This window comes from Furipterus horrens, unplaced genomic scaffold (genome assembly GCF_987537825.1).
Source record: "Furipterus horrens unplaced genomic scaffold, mFurHor1.1.pri manual_scaffold_3, whole genome shotgun sequence".
Taxonomy (NCBI): Eukaryota; Metazoa; Chordata; class Mammalia; order Chiroptera; family Furipteridae; genus Furipterus; species Furipterus horrens.
The window spans coordinates 128,320,717-128,341,497 of NW_028327173.1; the positions used below are offsets into that span (position 1 = coordinate 128,320,717).

The following is a 20,781-nucleotide window of genomic DNA, read 5'->3' on the forward strand; positions in this document are numbered from 1 at the left end:
AAGCTATGTTTGGTGATAACTAAAATGTATTAGTTGCTTTAACAACTCCCTCACAGGCTTTAATCAACCTGCTTTCTAACCTGTTTTTTCAAAACTTGTTCCCTAAAATGAAATTTCATATGAATTTATTAGCAAGATTTTAGAATTTTAAAAATTTTCAAGAAATTTCAACATACTCCTGTGAAATCTATCAAATATTATGCCTGAAGATAATTAAGATATTCAAATACTTACAAGTGGAAATAGAAATAAATGTACAGTTAGTGCAAATAATGATAGTATTTAACTAAATCAATGCTTCTCAAACTATCTAAGGGATCAACTTTTACTTAATATCTACAAGCCCACTTTTGTAATATAACATTAAAAAAAAATCCTCACCTGAGGATATACTTATTGATTTCAGAGAGAGAAAAACATCAATGTGAGAGAGAAACATCAATCGGTTGCCTCCCATACACGTTCCAACTGGGGATCGAACCCACAACCTAGGCACATGCCTTGACTGCGAATCAAACACACAACCTTTAGGTGTATAGGATGGTGCTCCAAGCAACTGAGCCATCCGCCAGAGCATAAATAACATTTTTTAAAAATCTAAGCCCCAATTTCTTATTAGATTCAAGAGACATAAAATTACTGTCAAATTTTTTCTAAATGTTCTTAATTTCTGCATTTATTTCATCTCAGAGTAGCTACAAAGAGCTCATGAACCACATTTGAGTAGCACCAAGCTAAAGAATTTTAAGAATATAGATTTGAGACAATCTTTTAGAAGTATTTTACATAGCAGCAACATTAAGTAACTTTTAAGAATTCCATGTAATCTAGGTTATTTATGTGGAAACAATGAATCTGCCTCTTACAGATTTTATTTGGAAATTCTTCACATTCTTTTGATATTGAATTAAAAGCAATGCATCATTTCCACCACATCAAAATTTTACAAGATAGGAAAAATATCCAGTTATATATACCAACACATGTGAAAGTTATCTTTAATCCAGATAAAGAATATAAAGAACATGAAGAAAAAAATAAAGGTAAGGAAAGAACTACCTCCTGTCCCCCAATACCTGGTTTCTCCACTGACCTCAATTTAAAGTAAACATCTATTCAGATTATATTGCATATCTGCTATACTAACAACTAATGATAAAGAGAAACTGTTCTTATAATTTAAATTTTTGACAATCATTTCATGTAAAATATTTAAAAATTTCAGCCTTATTCTTGTATTCAGAAGTTTATTCTATTAGCCTCAACTAAATATTAATATCAGCCATGTGATATTCAAACAAAATGTTTATTAGGTTCACCTTTGTAATAAATAAAATGTTACTATGTTGAAGGGGCAACAAAAGAAGTAGAACACTATGAGTAAATAGAACTGATTACAAGTAGGACTATTATATCCTAGTTTATGGCAACTGTAAAAATCTAAACCTCCTGAGACATGGTTCCTCCATCTACAAAATGAGGCTATATTGCCTCATTTTAAGAACTAAATTTTTCAAATGTTAGATGTCTAGCAAACAAATGATGTTTAATGAATAGTAGTTTGGTTTCTTAATTTGACTCTTAGAACCTGGGAACCTGTTGAAGATTTGTAAAAAAATACGTGATCAGACTTGTGACTTAGAAATATTTATATGACAGATTACACAATAACTATAAGTAAAAGAAATCAGGACGGCTCTAGTTGGGTAGCACAGCCGATTGGAGCTTTGTCCTGTAAACCAAAAGATTACGGGTTTGAACCTTGGTCAGGGCACCTACCTAGGTTGCAGGTGCAAATGGGAGGCAACCAATCAATCTTTCTCTCTCCCCACTCCCCATTTCCTCTCTCTCTAAAATCAATAAACATATCCTTGGGTGAAGATTTAAAAAAAAAAAAAAAACTGGGACAGTCTCATCTAATCTCTAACAATTTTTTAGTAATTTTTAAAAAAATCTTAATCTGGTCAAACTGAGTATTTGCACGTGGCACCAAGTTGAACATTTTTTACCTAAACTGCATAAAAGAACAATTGGACTACTTTATTTATGGATATTTACCAAAAAGAAAGCATAGTGAATTAACTGGATGACAAAGTTACACAGCGATAAAAAAAGGAAATTAGTTAGGAAAAAACTGAAAACAACAGAATATGAAGTCTACCTTTCCTTCTTACTAGAAAAACAAAAAACTGCATACAATACACTTTAAAATATACATCAAAAGAAAACTTATTGCCCTGGCTAGTGTGGCTCAGTGGACTGAGCGCCAGCCTGCAAATCAAATGGTCAACGGTTTGATTCCCAGAGTCAGGGCACATGCCTAGGTTGCAGACCAGGTCCCCGGTTGGGGGCATGCCAGAGGCAACCAGGCGCTATATCTCTCACACATGGATGTTTCTCTTCCTGTCTTTCTCCCTCCCTTCCGTCTCTCTAAAAATAAATAAATAAAATATTTTAAAAAAATGAAAACATCTAGTGATTAGGGAATTTTTATATTAAATAATACAAACACTAGAACTACATATAGCCCTTTATTAAACAAGTATCTATTCTGAAAATTAAGAGTAATTCAAAGCCTGTCCCTTGCCCTCTACAGTTTAAGACACAAAGTTGTTAATAGCGAAATAACAAGACAATGTCATAGGAACCTGAGTATTACAGATATTTTTCAACTATAAATCAATCCTTGCCCATCATATTTTTATTAATATTTCTTATATATGCTTATCCAAACATTACAACTCATTTCTGCTCTCGTAAAACATACACCTCAAAAACAGAGATATCTTTCTATCTTAAGTTACAGATTGTAAGAGAAGAAACAAAACACTATCAGAAAACGTAATTTAAAGGTTTCACAAAGAAAAGGGCATTAAAATCAAACAAAGATGGAGGTATGAAGTAATCACCCTTTCATTGGTCACTGAAACTGGAAGGCTTTTTATTTAAGAGAGAAATAAAACTATACTATATTGAGGACTAATTTTAATACTAAGGCTTCAACAGATGGCAATTGATTTGATAGCAGCCATCTCTGAATCGTGCATATTAAAGTTTAAATAAAAAATAAGTTAGAGTTGCATGACATTTATGGGTTTCGCAGCAAATTCACAATAAACTACTGGTTAGATACTGTAAGAAACATCCATGTCCTTTCTAACAATACTCTCACAGGTAGACTACCTGCTGGCATTTTGAGGTCAGCTCCCAGAGCTTATGTCATGTATCACCCTACAGTGACCTTCAAACTGTGGAAAAATTCTTTCACCTAGGGATAGGAAAGAATAATACTGGGCAAGTAGTGTTGTTCTCTCCTTTCAACTCCCTCAGAAGAGCAGTGCTTTCTCTATCTGATTTACGGGTTTACTTAACTCAGAAACTTTAGTTTAAAAAAGAGGTTTTCAGATTTTAAAAGTTTTAGAAACCCTAGACTAGAAAAAAATTGCCATCACCCTGCCCTCAAAATATTTTGCCATCTGTTTAGGTGAGTATGATACTACCACCTTATGGACAAAAAGACAGCTTTGATGAGGTTGGCTGTAATAGGTTAAAAGGTAATTTAATTTCAGACACGTAGATAGTTTATAAATACATGAATTTGCTGACCCTCAACATCCAAGTCAAAATTGCCCTCTACTGACCAACTAAGGTAGTTTTTCTTCTGTGCTGAGAAAGAACCCATTGGTTTTTTGGGCTCACCAGTAATAAACTAATGGCCAATGTCTACATGCGGGATGTTCATTTTGAAAATTCCTTTCATATACGTTTAATGGTAATATTTATGTTGATCATACATATCTTTTCTACTTTTGATGTAACTTTAATATAACTTATTTTCTAACTTCTAGCATCAAGCTTATTTTTACTCATGAGTAAACCAAGACAAGAGCAATCACCTGCTCAGTGAGAATTAAGAAAGTCTTTTGATGATCAAACTTTAAGCATTAGAACACTTTTATTATGAAGCTTTTAATAGCTTACACTGCAGTTTCTCATTTTGTCTTTAGATAATCTTATGTCAAGGAAATGTTTAGATTACCTTTACAGAAATCAATGACAAAGAATAATGTGAGTGGAACTGTCCTAGAATTGTCTACTGAAATGAAGCTATCTCTAAAACTAAGTTTTCTAAGATATTTCTACTTAGCTGTTCAAATAAGATGCTCCTTTTAATGTAGTTTTAATAACATCAAGTGGTTTTCCGCAAAACAAATTTTTTTTAAGTTTTATAAGGAATCTTGTAAACTGAAGAAAATATTCTTAGTAATTTTGGACTTAAACTAAAATACTGTTTGTACCTTTCCATAAAACTTACATATTAATAAAAGGTATAATTTTAGAAATATTTTAACTTTTGAAGTTATTATAGTGTCAGGAAATTCCTATTGGCTCTCTCTTCAAAATATATCCATAATCTATCACTTTTCACTATCTTTACTGCTTTAACTCTGACCATCGTCTCTGGCCCTAGAAATTTCCCAACTTCCCCTCCTGCTTCCCTTCCCCAGTTTATTCATATCAAAACAGCCAGAATGTTCCTTTTAAAACATAAGTTAGAGCCTCCCATTCTTCTGCTCAAAACTCTCCAGTGGCTCCTCAAAGTAAAAAACAAGTCCTTTCAATGGCTTACTGAAAGATCTGCCTTCTTCAACTCTGTTTCTCTCTGACCTACTGTTTGCCACACTCGTTCTGCTCCAGTCACAATTAAGCATGTTCCTGCCTTTGCCCCCCCACCAAAATTCCCCTTGCTTAACTCCTTTTCTTCTAACTTACTATATACTTAATTAGTTGTCATTAACTCTATGCCTATTCCCACCCCACTTCAGGTTTAATAATTCACAAAGACGCATATCTTTATTTCATCAACACATCCCAAGAGCCTAGAACAGTGTCTTTCCACAGAGCAACTACTCAATGCATGCATGAATCCTAATATACAGTATTCCCTCACTTATCGCGGGTATTATGTTCTAGACACCCCTGCGATAGGTGAAAATCTGCGAAGTAGGAACCTTACATTTATTTTAGTATTTATATATATTTTAAGGCTTTATAAACCCTTCCCACACGCTTATAAACTGTTCCCAGTCCCTTATTAACCGTTCCCACTCCCTTATTAACCTTTTCCACTTTTATAAACACTACTTAAGTTCCTAAACATATTCTACACTCTTAAACCTACGTGACTTTAACAACATACATATACAGACCGCAAAATCCCGTGATATAGCGAAAAATCTGCGATAACTAATTAAATATAATATTTTTTTAAATCCTGCGATACAGTGAGGCCGCGATAAGTGAACCGTGATATAGAGGGACTACTACTGTACAGTGAAGTCAAAATGTTCTTAATTCCATGGCAAACCAAAAAGTGAAGTATGTTATGTTTACTAAATAAGTGCTGTAATTTATTAATCTAAAGGGTTTTCTAAAACTATTTATATATACAAATTTTAAGGTACCAAAAATTTAGTCAAAAATTAAGCCATTAGAATGAAGCTATGATCCATAACAATGCATTCAGCCAGAACAATCATCTAATTTTTATTTTCTGACACAAACATTTTAAAAACCACAAATGTTTATTATAGGAAATTATATTTTCAAGACCTAATTACACAGAAAGAAGTTTTATAATTATGTGCTCCATCTTCTTTAAGTGAAATGAATGAGGTATAAGCAGATATTCGAGAGAGAAGACCCAAGCCCAAAGATTATCATATATCCCACAATCTTAGGTAAATTTATCCAGAATATTTTAAGAATAAAAATGTCAACTCTGGTCTGCTGCATGGGCAACAGCAGACCCTCCATATCACCCTGCCCAGGCTCTGTAGCTTCAGCTTCACTGGAGAGGACACTCCAGCGTCATCGCAAGATGTCGATTCAACACGGGAGGAGACAGATACCGTGTCACTCCCGAGTCGGACTGCACAACCATTCTCGGCGGTGCAGATAGACTCTTAAGAAGCTACACCATCGTCTCTCGAGACGGACGGCTGCCGACGACGACGGAAAAATGTCAACTCTACTAAAAGATGAATATGGTGTAATATTGATATACTGTTACTTTTCTTAATGTTGTTTCATTGACAAATTCACCAATGCTGTGAAAAATTAGAAGAGGAAATGAAAAAGCCATTTTAACATATATAAGATAGCTAAGTAATTAAACAATGTAATACCTGGAGAGTCAATCATATTCCATAGTATTTTCTTTGACCAATAAGCACACAATCTTAAGGTTGAAAGGAACACTAAAAAAGTAATCAATCCTATGAATTAAGTCTTTAGACAAGACTATAATCAAGTAAATAAGAAAGAGAACCTGTTAAAAATTTCACCAATTTATGTAATAACTAAATAACCTGGAAGCAATCTTGGAAGGATTTAGGATTAAACTGTTAGGATGAAAATTTTGTTTGTTTTGTTTTTTTATCACATTCCCAGAACAGTGCCTGACATACATCAGGTGCTCAAAATTTGGTGATTAAATGAATCAATCTCCAGATTTAGATCCTAAACCACCAGGCAATCCTGAAGTCATATTTTTTTGTTACAATTCACAAAAATCACATACTGCTATGGGCCCATAAAGTCTAGAATATTCTTATAAAAAGTCCAGCTTTTTTCCAAGAAATATAGTCTGCTCATTAACACAAATTATGGGTTTATAAACAGTAGTAAGCCTCAAGGTTCAATGGAAGGATTTCCAGGAAGGTCCAAGTAGGCAGTACTCTGGAAGCTCAAGCCCTACTCAGTAAAGGTAATTCTGCTTTTACCCATTTTTACCTTTTGATATTTTAAATATTTACTATTTAAAAAAAAAAGCTTCATTTAACAAAATATTTGAAAGCCAATGACTTAAAACCACTCCGAAACAGATTAACTGCCTACCTTATTATTTAATCAACACTTGCTTCAACATGTCACTGAGGCAGGCCTCAGTGTGAAAGTTATCCTAAACTCTTCCTAGACCACTTCCTTATTCAGTGGTGAACCAAAGGTCATTTCATTTGTATCAACCTACGTAAACAACTCATTAAGTATTTACTGGGATTAGCCACTATCTTCTCAGCTTCATGTCAGAGGTTTTGAGGGTACAAAGGTATGTATAGAGAAGTTCACTAAACCAGTGCTATGAATACACTCACCTCCCTTCCAGGATCTGAGTCCTTTCTCCTCACTTCGGAGAATGACATTCAATATTGCAATTCTATAGAGGTGGGAAACCATTATTTTCATTATACAAACTACATGAGGTGGTTTAACAATTTTCTTAATGATGGAGACATTAAGAGGTCAAATAAGAATCTTTGGAAGGCGTATAGACTAAAAAGGTACAGAATTCTTAAAAATAGGCTCAAAAGAACTTTCCTCACTAATTTTAAGAAGGTTTACAGTACCACAGCTACAAAGGTAATGAAAATGGTAAATACAACACTAATTCAAATAAATGATAGATCAGCGCTTACTAGAACAGATCAGAGCTTTGAAAACTTTTTGTAAAAGACCAGACAGTACACAGTTTAGGTTTTGCTTTCCATACAATGTCTGTTACAACTATTCAACTCCTTAGTCATAGTGCAAAAAAAGCCATATATAAAATGTAAATGAATGACCATGATTATGTTTATGGATACCGAAACTTGAATTTCATATAATTTTAACATATCACAAAATATTCTTTTAACTGTTTCCTTAACCATTTCAAAATGTAAAATGCCATTAAAGAAAATCAGGCAGAAGGGTGGATTTGGCCCAGAGGCCATAATCTGCAAACCTTCAAGTTTCAGTGAGGAGAAAGTATCTGAGTAAACTTTGAAAAATAAATTGGATTTGGGTTTAAAACAGAAGTCATTCCAGGTGTGTGATTAGGGTAGACTGGTAGAGACAGTTGCCATGTTGGAAAGCAGAGACATTTCTTATTTATTTCTGAAGATATAAAATATGACTATAAAGGGTCTTCAAGGGCAAAATGAATTAGACCTTGTAATAAGCAATAAGACAACCTTATAGACTAGAAGTGGAACACAAAATTATATTTGGTGGGGCACAGGGCTCAAGAGGTGGACAGATACTGGAGGTTTTAAAGTACCTAAACTATCACAGACCTGAAAAGAGCAAACCAAGACAAAGAGAGATTGGTGACTGGGTGCTAGATACAGGAAATAAAGACAAATAAGTCAATATTTCTTTATGAAAAACTCATCAGTTTTAGCAATAAATGGTGGTATCACTTGAGTTTCAGGTAACAATTTCTGAAGACAAATGAAAATACAGAAATGAAATGAGGCAAGGTCAAGATTAGTAACACAAATAAAGATCTTAAATTTTAGAAAATCATTGAAGAAACGATGTGATTTAGAAACCATCTGATTTAATCCAAAAACAAACATACAAAAATATCCAAAGAGTTATATGTAGTAAAAAAAGAATAGAAATCTGGATCTTTCAACTCCCCGGATCACAGGAATATTAATTTCCAGTAGTTCTATGGTCAGCCAATATAGATAGATATTATCTTGGCTCTGAAAAGCTAAAGGTAGAAAAAAACATACCATTTTGGATCGACAGGAAGAAAAAGAGCTATACTGTTATCAGAAGCAGCCAAGGTGGTTTTTCCAAGGCTGTTTAACAATGTCAAACACAGCAAAGAAGACAGACAGTAATGCAAACATTATTTATTTCTCCATTATTCCTTCTAATACTTTTCTCCGAATCTCTCAATTTGGCTCATACAGTACAAACTGATGCTATTACATTTTTACCTTATATTTTCTCCTTACCTAAATTCCTTAGCACTGATTCTTAAATCAGTATGTACTGCCTTGTATATGATTCTGCTCTACCTTGAACTGGTATTTAACAATTCCTAAATTGTCAGACTCCCTAACAAAGCTATAAGCTCTTCTAAGGGAGCAATAGTTTATATTTCCTTTGTATCACTCATAGTGCCCAGCTTCTTAATAAAATATTGATCAGGGATAATAAAATAGACTAAATCTAATAGGAAGCTAGAAAAATTAAAATTAACTTTTTATCATTAATTCTTCATATGAATAGGAGTTATGCATAACTTTTTCTTAAGTAATAGTTTTAATTCTAAGGAGCAGAACACAGACATGACCAAACATTAACCACCTATTTTATTTGACTGCAGATACTTCGGACAGTCAACCTCCAAAATACAATCAAAGATCAACCTTGTTTATTGTCTCTCTTACATTCAAACTTCTGCAGTTAAAACATCCAAATTCAAAATTTTCTTCTTCTGTTACAGAATTCCTAAAGAGGCCTTGAGAGAAATAGCTGTTCTCTTTTCTGCATCTCTTAGTAGTTCTAACTATTTACTCCTATAACTATAGTTAACTACCTCTTCAGCTAAACCCTGAGCTACACCATCTCTCATTTATCAAGGACAGGCACATAGTAAGTGCTAAATAAGGTAATATGAATTAATGTACAACAAATCCGAGGCTTTCAAAATTTTTTAATGCAGGTTATTTCTTTTTTCAAAGGAATTCTATAATTAAGTATAATACATTTAACAGACAAAAATAGAAGCTGCCCTTGTTTGAAAGGGTGGGCTGTTAGAGAGAAAGTCTTACGACACCCAGGAAAAATCCGTAAGGGGCCCAACAAACAGTCAGGAAAACAATTAAAAGTTATAATTAAAACTCTTACCATTATAACTATGTTTCTTAATTTCTAATATGGCTTTTCCCGGCTTGATGAAATGATCTACAACAATCTTCACTTAAACAAAGAGGAGTTTGATTACTCAAATCACCAAATGATGAATCACTTTATCAAAGTTTCTGCACAGTTCTTATAAAAACTAAATTCCCCTGGTATACTTTACTTGTGTTTCACAAATATCTTTTAGGAACATAGACGTTACTGAAGCAGAACACTTCACAGTGCTCTTTCAGACAATTTATATTAACTGCAAAACTTATAGATGTATAAAGAAAAAAATCATGGCTCTTACTGACCAAATAGAGCTCAAAATAGTATCTACGAAAATTGAAATCATGATAATTAAAACTTCTATAGCAACCAAAAAACTGTCTATCATGCCATTTCATATTTAAAAAGTAAATACTAAAGGCTTACACTTCACTGTAAGTCCTGCTAATGTTGAAAAAGTTCAGTATAGTCTTCATGAGACATAACTTTTTCCTCAATTTGAAAAAGTGAGTTACAAAACTGTTATTTTAAGTTAGACCAGACTTAAATTCCAAAAAAGGAATGAAACACAGTATTTTATTCCTTAAAAACTCTTAACTTGCAAGATCAAAACAATTTACTTTTTTCAAAAGATTTAGGGTACTAAATCTGCCTTTTAAACAGAAAATGGGGGGGGGGGTGTCCAAAACATTTAGGGTAAGTACCATGTGACAGAATTAAGATAGTAATTTTGCAATACATTTTTTAAATTGCTACAGTACTTTAAATGGGAGGAGTGCTTAAAAAACAGATAAAAATATCCGAATTCAGTGACAATTTTCTCATATCAAAGTATAACCTACCCATTCCCCAATGCTCTTATGTAGTTTTCACATGAACACCAAATCAACTGTTATCGAGTGTCACCTGTGTCATTCTAATTTCTGCTTTAAGTCAATCAAATCAATAGTGTAATTTCTTGGAAATTACAAACATAGGCATAACCAGCTTTTCAATCACGTATGTTTAGTCACACATACTCCAAGGCCTATGTACGTTTTTGATCTTCACTTAACACTCTCTTCCTTTACTCTATGATAGATACAAGAAATGTGAGTCAACTACAAAGAGTATGTAAGAGCAACAAATTAGAAAACAATTTAAAATGGTGGCAGTCTAGTAGGTTACTGTCTAGGAGGTTACCTATATGGCCCTTATGCATACATAAAGGACAGTGTTATATTAAAGTCAAATAAACTGGAATTGACGGTAAAACATTTTTAAACACATGTACCAATATCTTACTCAACCAAATGTTTTTCCGAATAGTTGCATCTAAATAGATCAAATTTTTGTTAAAAGAACCATTTTAAATGGAGATTTAGAGAAATAGTCCATGAAGTGAATGAGATTCTCACTGTCAACAAACACGTCCCTAACATTCTGTTCGAATTGAATTTTGGTTTTGGATTTAAGTGGAACCGGCACCCCCCACCCCTAACACCTGTAGAAGGCAGCATAAGCAGACCAGTCAATACAGCGAGGTATTTCACTGGTTTACCCTTGAACATTCTTTTAATGGTAACGTTGGGTATTTAAACTTAAAAACGCGCGTACACACCATCTGCATGCTTATTTTGGTCTAGCTTTAAAACATTAAAATTCCCATATATTAAACACGGGCTCAAAGTGGATCTCTGTCATATGGTAAAAGTATAAGCGTCTCCCCTACAACTTTCTCGAAATTTTACTAAACGTCCTAATAGTTTGCTTTTACTTCCGAGCACCTTTCAGCTACAGCTACACCCACAGTCTCCACCTCACTTGCATTTCTAATAACGCCGTAGAGGGAGGGTGTGAGGGAGTGAGTGTATTTCTGTGTGGATAAGTGCGCGCGCGCTCCCGCGCGTCCCCCACCCCCACCCCGATACTTTTCTTTGGTGGAAACAGAGGGAGAATCTAAAGATTATTATTCTAGCGAAAACTCAATAGCAAAGCCTCAACCCAGTGACAGTAAATCGATAGGACCCTGTGTTTTGGTGGCGCAGTGCAACTTCTCACATCGTACCCCGAGTTTTAGCAGCGGCAGGGAAATTGGTGAAGAGAACCCAGGGCGGAGTGGGGGAAGATAGGGAAAAGTGAAAGGGCTGAGTCCCCTGAAAGGCGCTTAAGTTTGCAACGAAGATTGTGTTTCCGCGAGTATGTGTCCACCCCTTCGCCCCTTCCAAGTGGAACTCGTTAAGAGGCAAAACCCGGCCCACAGACACCCCAACCCTACTTACCAGGGCAAGTCAAGGCGACCGGAGAGAGCGGACGGCTGGCGGGGCCGGCGCGTACCCGGCCACCACCAGGCCTTCGCCGACCCCAGCCCGTCACCTGTGGAGAACGCGCCGCCTCCCCCGGCCTCTCTGCCCTTCATGCCGACGGTACCCCCCCTGCCCCGCCCCGCCTGCGAGGACTGAGCACGGCGCCAGGTTCCCCCCGCGGCTGCGGGGCCCCAGCCCCTTGAACTGGTTACAACCGGCGGCGGCGACTAAGCCGGGCAGCCGGCGGCTGCGGCAAGGGTCCCTAGCGGGGCGGGGAGGGGGCGAAAGGACAGGCCCACAGGAGCGGGAAGGGGGGGGGGCGGTCGCATGGTCCTACCTAACACAGTAGGTCTCCTCCGTCTCCTCAACGGCAGCGGCCCCGGCGGTGGCGGCGGCAGCGACATTCCTGGGGAGCGCTCCCGCCGCCGCCGCCGCCTCCTCCTCCTCCTCCACTCTCTGCTCGCCTCTCTTTCCCGGCGCGCTCACCGAGCTCCGCGTCCCTTCAGCCACCTCCTCCGCGCTCCCCAGCACACACGCCCCGAAACCTTAAGCCCTACGGCTCTCGCTGCCGGTAACCCACCCTCCCTCCCTCCCAGCCACCAGAGGCGGCCCCGTCCCTCCCCCCTTCCCCTGCGCCGGCCGCCGCGCGGGGCTCAGTAATGGCGGCCACTCGGGCTCCCTCGCGCTGACGGATCTCTCTCTCCCTCACTCCCGAACTTTACCTCAGCATCTCTCCCGGCGCGCACCGCCGGAACGCGCGCGCGCGCGCAGCCACACACCCGGCCGGGGGTGGAGCGGCGGCGCAGCCTCGACGGGCCGCGTGCACGAGCGCGCGTACCCGCGTCTCCTTCTCCACAATCCCCCACCCGCACCGCCCTCACCTCGCAACGCCTCCAGCGCCGCGCACTGGGCTGGGCCCCGCCCCTGCCCTCGTCTCCCGGGAGCCCGGGAAGGCGCGAGCTCCGGAGTCGGAGGGAGGAGAGCCGGCGCGGGGCCGCGTCCTCGCTCGCGTCCCGGCTCCCTCATTGGCTTCTGCCCCTCCTCCTCCTTCCTCCGCCTCTCCCATCCATTGGTTCCCTCTCCTACTCCATTCCTTCTCACCTTTTCCCTTTTACCCATTGGCGTGAGTATTTTTCCTTAGCTTTCGCCTGTCTCTGTAGTCTGCTCCTTCTGTGTCCCATCCTCCACGATTTAGAAGCTGCAGACTATGCAGTCCTGAGCACAGTTGTCTCCAAACCTCCCCTGCTTTCTCCTTTCCTTCTGTTCCGTTTTCTGGCCGAAATACAGCAAACCACAATACTGCAAAAGAACCTGACTTTGTGTTAGCCGTTGCAAAATCGCATGGGCTCTGAATGATTCTCGATAAACCCCTCTTCGGTCTCTGAGCATTAAAGAATTCGAGGGAGGAAAATCTTCGCCCAAGCTTATTCGCAGGGACATGCTCGCGTGTGTGCAGCCAGCATTCTGTCTAGGCAGCGGTCCTGAACTACAGACATCACCCGCCTGGGACCTGGTGGCGTACTCACCCAAAAGGCAAAACTCCCTGGGAGCTAGAAGAATCCTTTTCTCTGTCGATAGAGCACCGGGAGGCTCAGGCCCTCGACTTAGTCTGTTCTCTTGGGAATTGAGCGCAATGTCAAACTGAATGGGTCTTAGGGTGGCCCAGAGACCCTTGCTCACACCAGTATCAGTTCAACCTGGATTTTATTACACTGCCTTAAATATATTCAATATTTTTTGAGACTTCACAAGTTTGGGGGTACCTGAGCTTTCGGTGTATTTCTCATCTGGGCACTAGCATTGAATGGTGGAGAAAGAAAGAACAGGAGAAAATGCCTTTCCTTACTTTCCCAAGGTCATCAGAATCTGTTTTATTTAGAAGTCTCCAAATAGATGCCAGCAGATAAAAGAATGAGCGAAAGTAAAGCTACCCCAATTCGTTAAGTCTAAAAGAAAGAAGCAATTTGGGCTAGAATTTCTCTGTGGGGAAAGATTTCTTTCCTACATTGAAAACAGTTCATCAGTAAAGCTAACATATAAAAAATCCTTTACATTCAGGTTGTTCTTTATTTCTTGTGTTACATAAGGTATTGAAGTTAGCCAAGGTTGCTTTTTAGTGTTATGATGCAGCTGCTGCCAACCACGTACATTAATGGTCTTTGAGTAAAGAAAAAAATGCCTTTTGGTTAAAATCTGGTAGAAAATATTTGTTACTAAATCTGTCACATAATTCCAGCAGAAGTTATGTTTGTTTGTTCCCCACACCTGCCCCTTTCTCTACTGGCTGGATTTCTCAAAGGTAATCTTAATAGATAAGAGCACGAGAAAGATGTTTAATTTCTGTCTCTTACTCTCTAATTTTAGAAATGTATCACTAAAATTCCTTACTCCAGCCACTCCCTTGCATCTGAATGGTAACTAATAGGTTAAGTAGGGTCTGTAGCTGCTTCTTTCTTTCACTTACAAGCCATAGGAAGGGAAGAGGACACTAAAGAAAACTTGCAATGAAAGTAACCATAAAGGGGAGGAAAGGAGAAAAATAATAGAGGAGGAAATTGAGGACAGGAGTGAAAAATTCAAAGAGTGGTACTAGTACTCATACTGCTTGTATAGGTTGGAAAGTTCATGCATTTAAATGCATTTCTTGACCTTTGTACTAAAAGTCCTTGAAAATACAAGAAGCCAATTTAAAGTCATAACTTTCTGATTTTGAAATGTTAAGGACTCTAGCATCTCCACCCTACAATATTTTAAAAATTATTTCCTAAACAATCAGAAATTTCATAACCATGGTCATGTATTGACATAAAGCAAAATCAAATAAACCAGGGCTCTTCAAGGAAACATTAACATATAAAGAAAGTATTCATCTTCTTTTAACCTTTCCTCTAAAACAGACATGATGCTGAAGAATCAGGAAATGATACTAGAGGAGGGGAAAAACTTGAAATCTCATTTTCTCATAACTAAGACACCAAAAAATATAATTAAAAAAAGCCATGGTTTTTGAGTGATAATTTTCATAGCTGACATTATTTTTAGTCATTCTATATCACCTATTTTGATTCAAGCAACTGGGAATTTTAGGACTTTGCTCCTTATTAATACTGTTAGTCTAAAGCTGTTTACCAGTACAAATAGGCTAATAAATTTTTATTGTTTGTATGTTACTTGGTCTTCTCAAAAAAATGAAGCATACAGTTTCTGTAAAAATAAAAATCAGACAATAGGAGTTGGGAGTGCCAAAGTTCTATGGTTGAAAATTCTCATGTATCTACAAATAAAAGGAAATAAAGAGCAGAAAATAAAACAAAAACCAAAGAATAAGATGGTATCTTTTAAAATTGGTCAGAAGCCATACCTTCAAAGAAATAACTTTAAACACCTTTGTTCCCCATCAAAAAAAATAAAAAAAGGAATTTTGAGAAAATAATTTATTATGCACGAGAGAGGGAGAGAGAGAGAGAGAGAGAGAGAGAGAGAGAGAGAGAATATTACCAAGCCATTTTAGATCAACTATTAATCTTATCTAAAAAAAAAAAAAAAAGTAAGCACTTGTTCTACTGTAGTGGATAAAGTCACCCGAAGCTTTGTTCTTCAGTTACTTTGAAAAAATTAATAGAATAAGAGTTTAGTCAAGCATTTTAGATTTTTAATTTAAATATCCTCCACAAATTTCTATTCTTTAACACATCCTAATAAAGTATTAATATGCGTGACCTTTTTAGGATCAAAAAAGATTAAAGCCATTAAAAAATGTTATCAAAATTCCATCTTCGACAATCCATGATAACGCTATAATATTCTGATGTTTGATATGATTTAGCTTCAAAAGAATTTACCCTATAGAAGCAACTACACCCCCTGCTGGAAATTTCTGATCACAACTACTTTGGTTTTTGTTGTCTCAACGTATAAAAAGCCAAATAGACTTCCCATTCATGACAAAATTGATCATTATATTTTGCCTGTCTAATACAAAACACACTTTTGGGGAACAGGCTACCTCAGAATATCACCTTGATTATAGACAAAGTATACAACGTTGGAAAATAATAAAGGCAAGTAAATAACCAAAGCACTGAAGGATTGTTTATTGTCTAATTTCCTACTGCATTTCATAACTCATTCCTACCCCACCCCGCCCCACTACACCTCCTGCCTAGGCTTCTCTTTCTTCCTATCTTACACAGTTGGGAGGAGAGTAGGCAGGGTAAGATAGGATGTCATCCCCATAGTAGGCAAATCATGAGCTACCAATAACCATAGTAGCTATTTGCTGAGTTAAGGTACTGAAAGGTTTTCTCCAAATTTGTTTTGTGGCTACCAATGATATTTTCAGCATGAGGAAAGGTGCTAATTATGTCTTGGCTGTTACTGTAGAAAATATTTTGACAAGAGTTAGGTAATTGTGAGCATGATACTGGAACAGTAGGAAAGTAATGCATTGACCTGACTGGCATTTTGTTTCACAGAGCCTTGTTCTGTTGATTTTTCAGACTGAAATCCCAAAGATGGTATCAGAGTCTAGCTTCAAAATGTCATGTTCATGCCCCTCTGGTCCTAGGACATAACTCAAATAGTGAAAGCAGACCTCTATTTTTGAATAATTATAATTTTATAAAGATTATTTGTAATGCAGACTCCTTTTAAAGGAATAACATTTAATTCAGGTCCCACCAGCACAAATACTTTAATTAGACAAAAATCTTCAAGTTATTTCCTCTCACAAAAGGAGGTATTGTTGGGCCATCTGGACCTTCCAATGAGTTTTTATAAAAGATCACAGCTTGAATTTAATCAGTCTCAATAAGGTTAACCCCATAAAGCAAAAAAAAAAAATAATTGCAAAGGCCGATAACTGAATTCTCTGAGATTGTTACCACTGTCATTTGTAAATCATTACAATGGGAAGCAGGAACATGTATTGCTTGACTATTTAACCACAGAACATAATTTTGTGAATATCTTATTCCCATTCTCTTTAGATCGAATTTGGGTTGTAAGACCCTCTAGATAGGGATCACAAATTAATGTTGAACCTACACAATAACTAGAATATCATTAGTAGAAAGCTCAATAAATGTTTGATAATAATAATATGAAACACTCTAGATTATATGGATTTCTGTGGATTTATTACTAACAGAAGGCTTTAGATTATATTTTGAAGTACCAGCTGAGATAATCACTTTTGGAAAATACAAATCATTTAAAGAAATCGTTGAATTAGCCTGTGAAAGTTGAGTTAGGTGTCCTTCACCAAGCACAACCCACATTCTCCACATTATATCCCTCTAGTGGGTAAATGTGAATCACTAGCAACAAATAACTGTGGATCTAAAACTTTAGGAAACATTCTAAAGGACTGGTGCAGCATTTGAGTTTCTGAAATCAATAATAAGGTGTCTAATCACTTCACAATGAAAGCTTTGTCATTTTTCCCTATTACTATATGCTGCAGTAAGTGGTAAATGTTTGCTCTGCCAAATTATGCTTCTGCCTTGTTTTCAAAAAGCTTCTCAAGTAACGGTGTGATTTTTCTGATGAAACATAGCTACTTTGGACCCATCTACATGGTGAGGAATAATAATACTCGTCTTTCCCCTGATAGGCTTCCCATCTCTCTTTAAGCTATAACACGTACTTTATTTATTTCTAGCTTTGCTCCCCACAGTAATAGACATTGAATGTCTTTTTTATTCTTTCCCCCCAAAAGTATTTATATCAGAAAATTTGCAATTTTATAAATAGAGTAAAAGTAAAATAGCAAAAATTCATAAACAGCTATATGTGTCTTATGAATCAAATTCTTATAAAATTAAATGGAGGCAAATATTTTAAACATTTAAAAGTATATATTTATTGAGGTAGTAAAACATCCATAATATTTACTGTGAAAAAAATAAAAACAGGTGAGTAATTAATTCCATATTTGTAAAAAGAAAATATTTTAAAAACAAGATGATAATCTTATTGGCCAACATGTTAATAAAGATTTAATTTTGGTGGTAGGATTATAGCTAATGTTTATCTTCGTCTTTTTGCTTTTTGTGTTTTTAAATTTTTTATGGAGAACATATTTATTGTGCAATAAAAATGTGGATTATAGTGATGTTGAAAATTGAGAGTGTAAGCAGGATGACGTAAACTGTCTTGAGATATTGAACTGTCAACCACATATAGCCCTTTATTTTCTCTTTTATTCTTCCCTTTTCTCCCCTCTTTTTCCCTCTTTTTCCCACTTTAGATATTTCTTCCTTCTTCATTTTTTTACTTTTTTATTTTCCTTGTTCTTTTCTTTCTCTCTTAAGTATCTCTTGGACCTTTACAAGTCACCTTGGGCATTACCTGGTTTTGTCTGCAGCAACCTCTAGTGTAATGGAAAGAAATGGTCTAGGCAAACACATTACCACTACCACTGGATTGTATTGTCTTTGATTAATTTTTTTTAAGTTCTTACAGACCAAACCATACCAAGCAAAGAACATTTTACTATCTTAATGACTTTTTAATTGCATAATTTTGCCATTAGTATTGCCTATATATCTGATAGTTTCAAGGCACAGTTTCTATTTTTAAACGGTCTTTACAATAAGATTCTACTCAAAAGCTTTCAGGTATAGATAATAGATAGTTTCTCTAATATTGATAAAGCTGAGCTGGTCTTTCCACATGCTCTGGTATTTCCTTTTGGATTGTAAGGTTTATGATAGAATGTCTTCCATCACCTCAGGGAACTGAGGGCTACTTTTCTAAGTTAGAGCATTTATCTTGTAGCGCTCCTCCTCCACTATATCCTCCTCAGCACTGCACAATCAATTACCAGTTTAAAGAAAAGGTAAAAAATGGTCTTACTATAGTGCAAAGGAATGCTGGGGCCCAATTTAGTCTGAAGTGGGAAGACATTGAACTGGGAGTCCAGAGACCTGAATTTGTGTCTCAGGTTCTGATTACTGTGTGACTTTCAGAAGTCATTATGTCTCTCTGAGCTGACGTTTCCACATCCCCAAAAGGATCCCTTTGCTACTCTGACATATAGTTTGAAATTATTTTGCAGGGTTAGCGCACAGACCAGCCTTCACTTTTTCCTGGTTCACACCCACCCATACCCACCACCACACCCACGACAAAAACTGTTGGTTTTGTCTGGGGCCCTTACCTCATCCTCTGCCCACCCACCAAGAGGAAAAAAACTTTATCCTGATGAAACCAAGATAATCTACATTTCTCTAAAACCCATCCCTAAAATCTATTACATTAGGCTTGAACCTTCAGGTTTCCTGGAACAAGGTTGCTCTATCCTTGTTATAAAGTCAGCTGCTCTGAACCTTCTTGGCTGAAAGGTTGCCTTGTAGTTTCTAAGTCCTCAGTTCTTTATCCTCCTACAATTTACTCATCACTCCCCCTACTCCCACCATCAGTGCAATTCAAAGCAACCAAGTAACCAATCCTGGGTTTCCAATAATCCTGTTTAATAATCCATTTAGGCTGCTCACGGTCTCACCCATGTCTTTTCTCTCTTTTACCCATCTAGTCAGTCCTGTTTCTATCTTCAACCTCAGACAGCCACTAATCTTTCTGTCTCTAAGGATTTGCCTATTTTGGACGTTATATAAAATGGAATCATACAATATGTGGTCTGTGCATCAGGCATCTTTTTCTCATCATAAGATTTTTGAGGTTTATACATATTTTAGCATTCATCAGTAATTCCTTTCTTTTCATTGCTGAGTAGTATTTTATGGTATGGATAGACCATATTTTGTTATCTATTCACCAATTAGTTGACATTCAGATTATTTCCACTTTTTGGCTATTATGGATAATGGTGCTATAAACATATAAATGTTTGTATGGATATATGACATCTGTCTGGAAAAAGTCCAGCCATTTTTAATATAACGAGAATGGTTTGTGCAACATGATGTTGCCTGGCAGCCAAGGAGAGTGGACTGGAATGTGCATAATCAACAATGACAACTTCACTATACTAGTCTGTGGGGGCGGTAGATGCTGTTGAATGAGCATGTGTACTGTGTGGCTGATGCATTCAAAATGACTGCACAGGTAAAGAAAGGAATCTATATCAAATTTTGCATTAAGCTTGAACATTCCTCCATGGGACTATTCAGATGATTCAGTAAGCCACAGCTATGGGCAACTGGCAATTGGCAGCTTCATCATTACAATGTGCCCGCTAATGCATCATGTCTTATGCCGAGTTTTTTGGTAAAACAATAAGTCACTCGGGTGACTCAGCCTCCCTACATCCCAGATTTGGTGTATGCTGTGATTTCTGACTTTTCCTAAAACTAAGATCACCTATGAAAGGGAAGAGATTTCAGGGAATCTTGATGATGGCAACTGAAAGAACTATGTGATGTTCCAAGGTGCCTACTTTGAAGAGGACCGAGGTGTCATTGTCCTATGTACAATGTTTCTTGTATCTTCTTCAATAAATGTCTCTACTTTGCATAGTACACAGCTGGATACTTTCTGGACAGACCTCATTTATTTTCATTCATTTGGGATAGATACCTCTAGGTAAAATTTATAGGTTAGGTAGTAAATTTATGGTTAATATTAAAAGAAAATGCCAAACATTTTCCAAAGTGGTTGTACCATTTTACATTCCAGTCAGCAATGTATAAAGTTTCTAGTTTCCTCACAACCTGGCCAATACTTGTTATTGTCTGTCTTTTTTACTATAGGCAGTGTTATGAAGTAGTATCTTATTGTAGTTTGGATTCACATTTCCTAATGACAAATGATGTTGAGCATCTTTTTTTATGTGCTT

The 20,781-nt window shown here is 36.9% G+C and overlaps 1 protein-coding gene across 2 annotated transcripts in view; it reads right to left on the reverse strand.

Moving 5' to 3' along the window:
• The window catches only part of ARHGAP5 (Rho GTPase activating protein 5), a 76,765-nt gene extending 64,219 nt beyond the window's left edge, over nucleotides 1–12,546 (reverse strand). For both annotated transcript variants that reach the window (XM_090270152.1, XM_090270151.1), the window contains exon 1: nucleotides 12,319–12,546. The gene's annotated coding sequence lies outside the window, so the exon portion shown is untranslated. The remainder of the gene's footprint in view (nucleotides 1–12,318) is intronic.
• Between the last annotated feature and the right edge of the window lie 8,235 nt (nucleotides 12,547–20,781).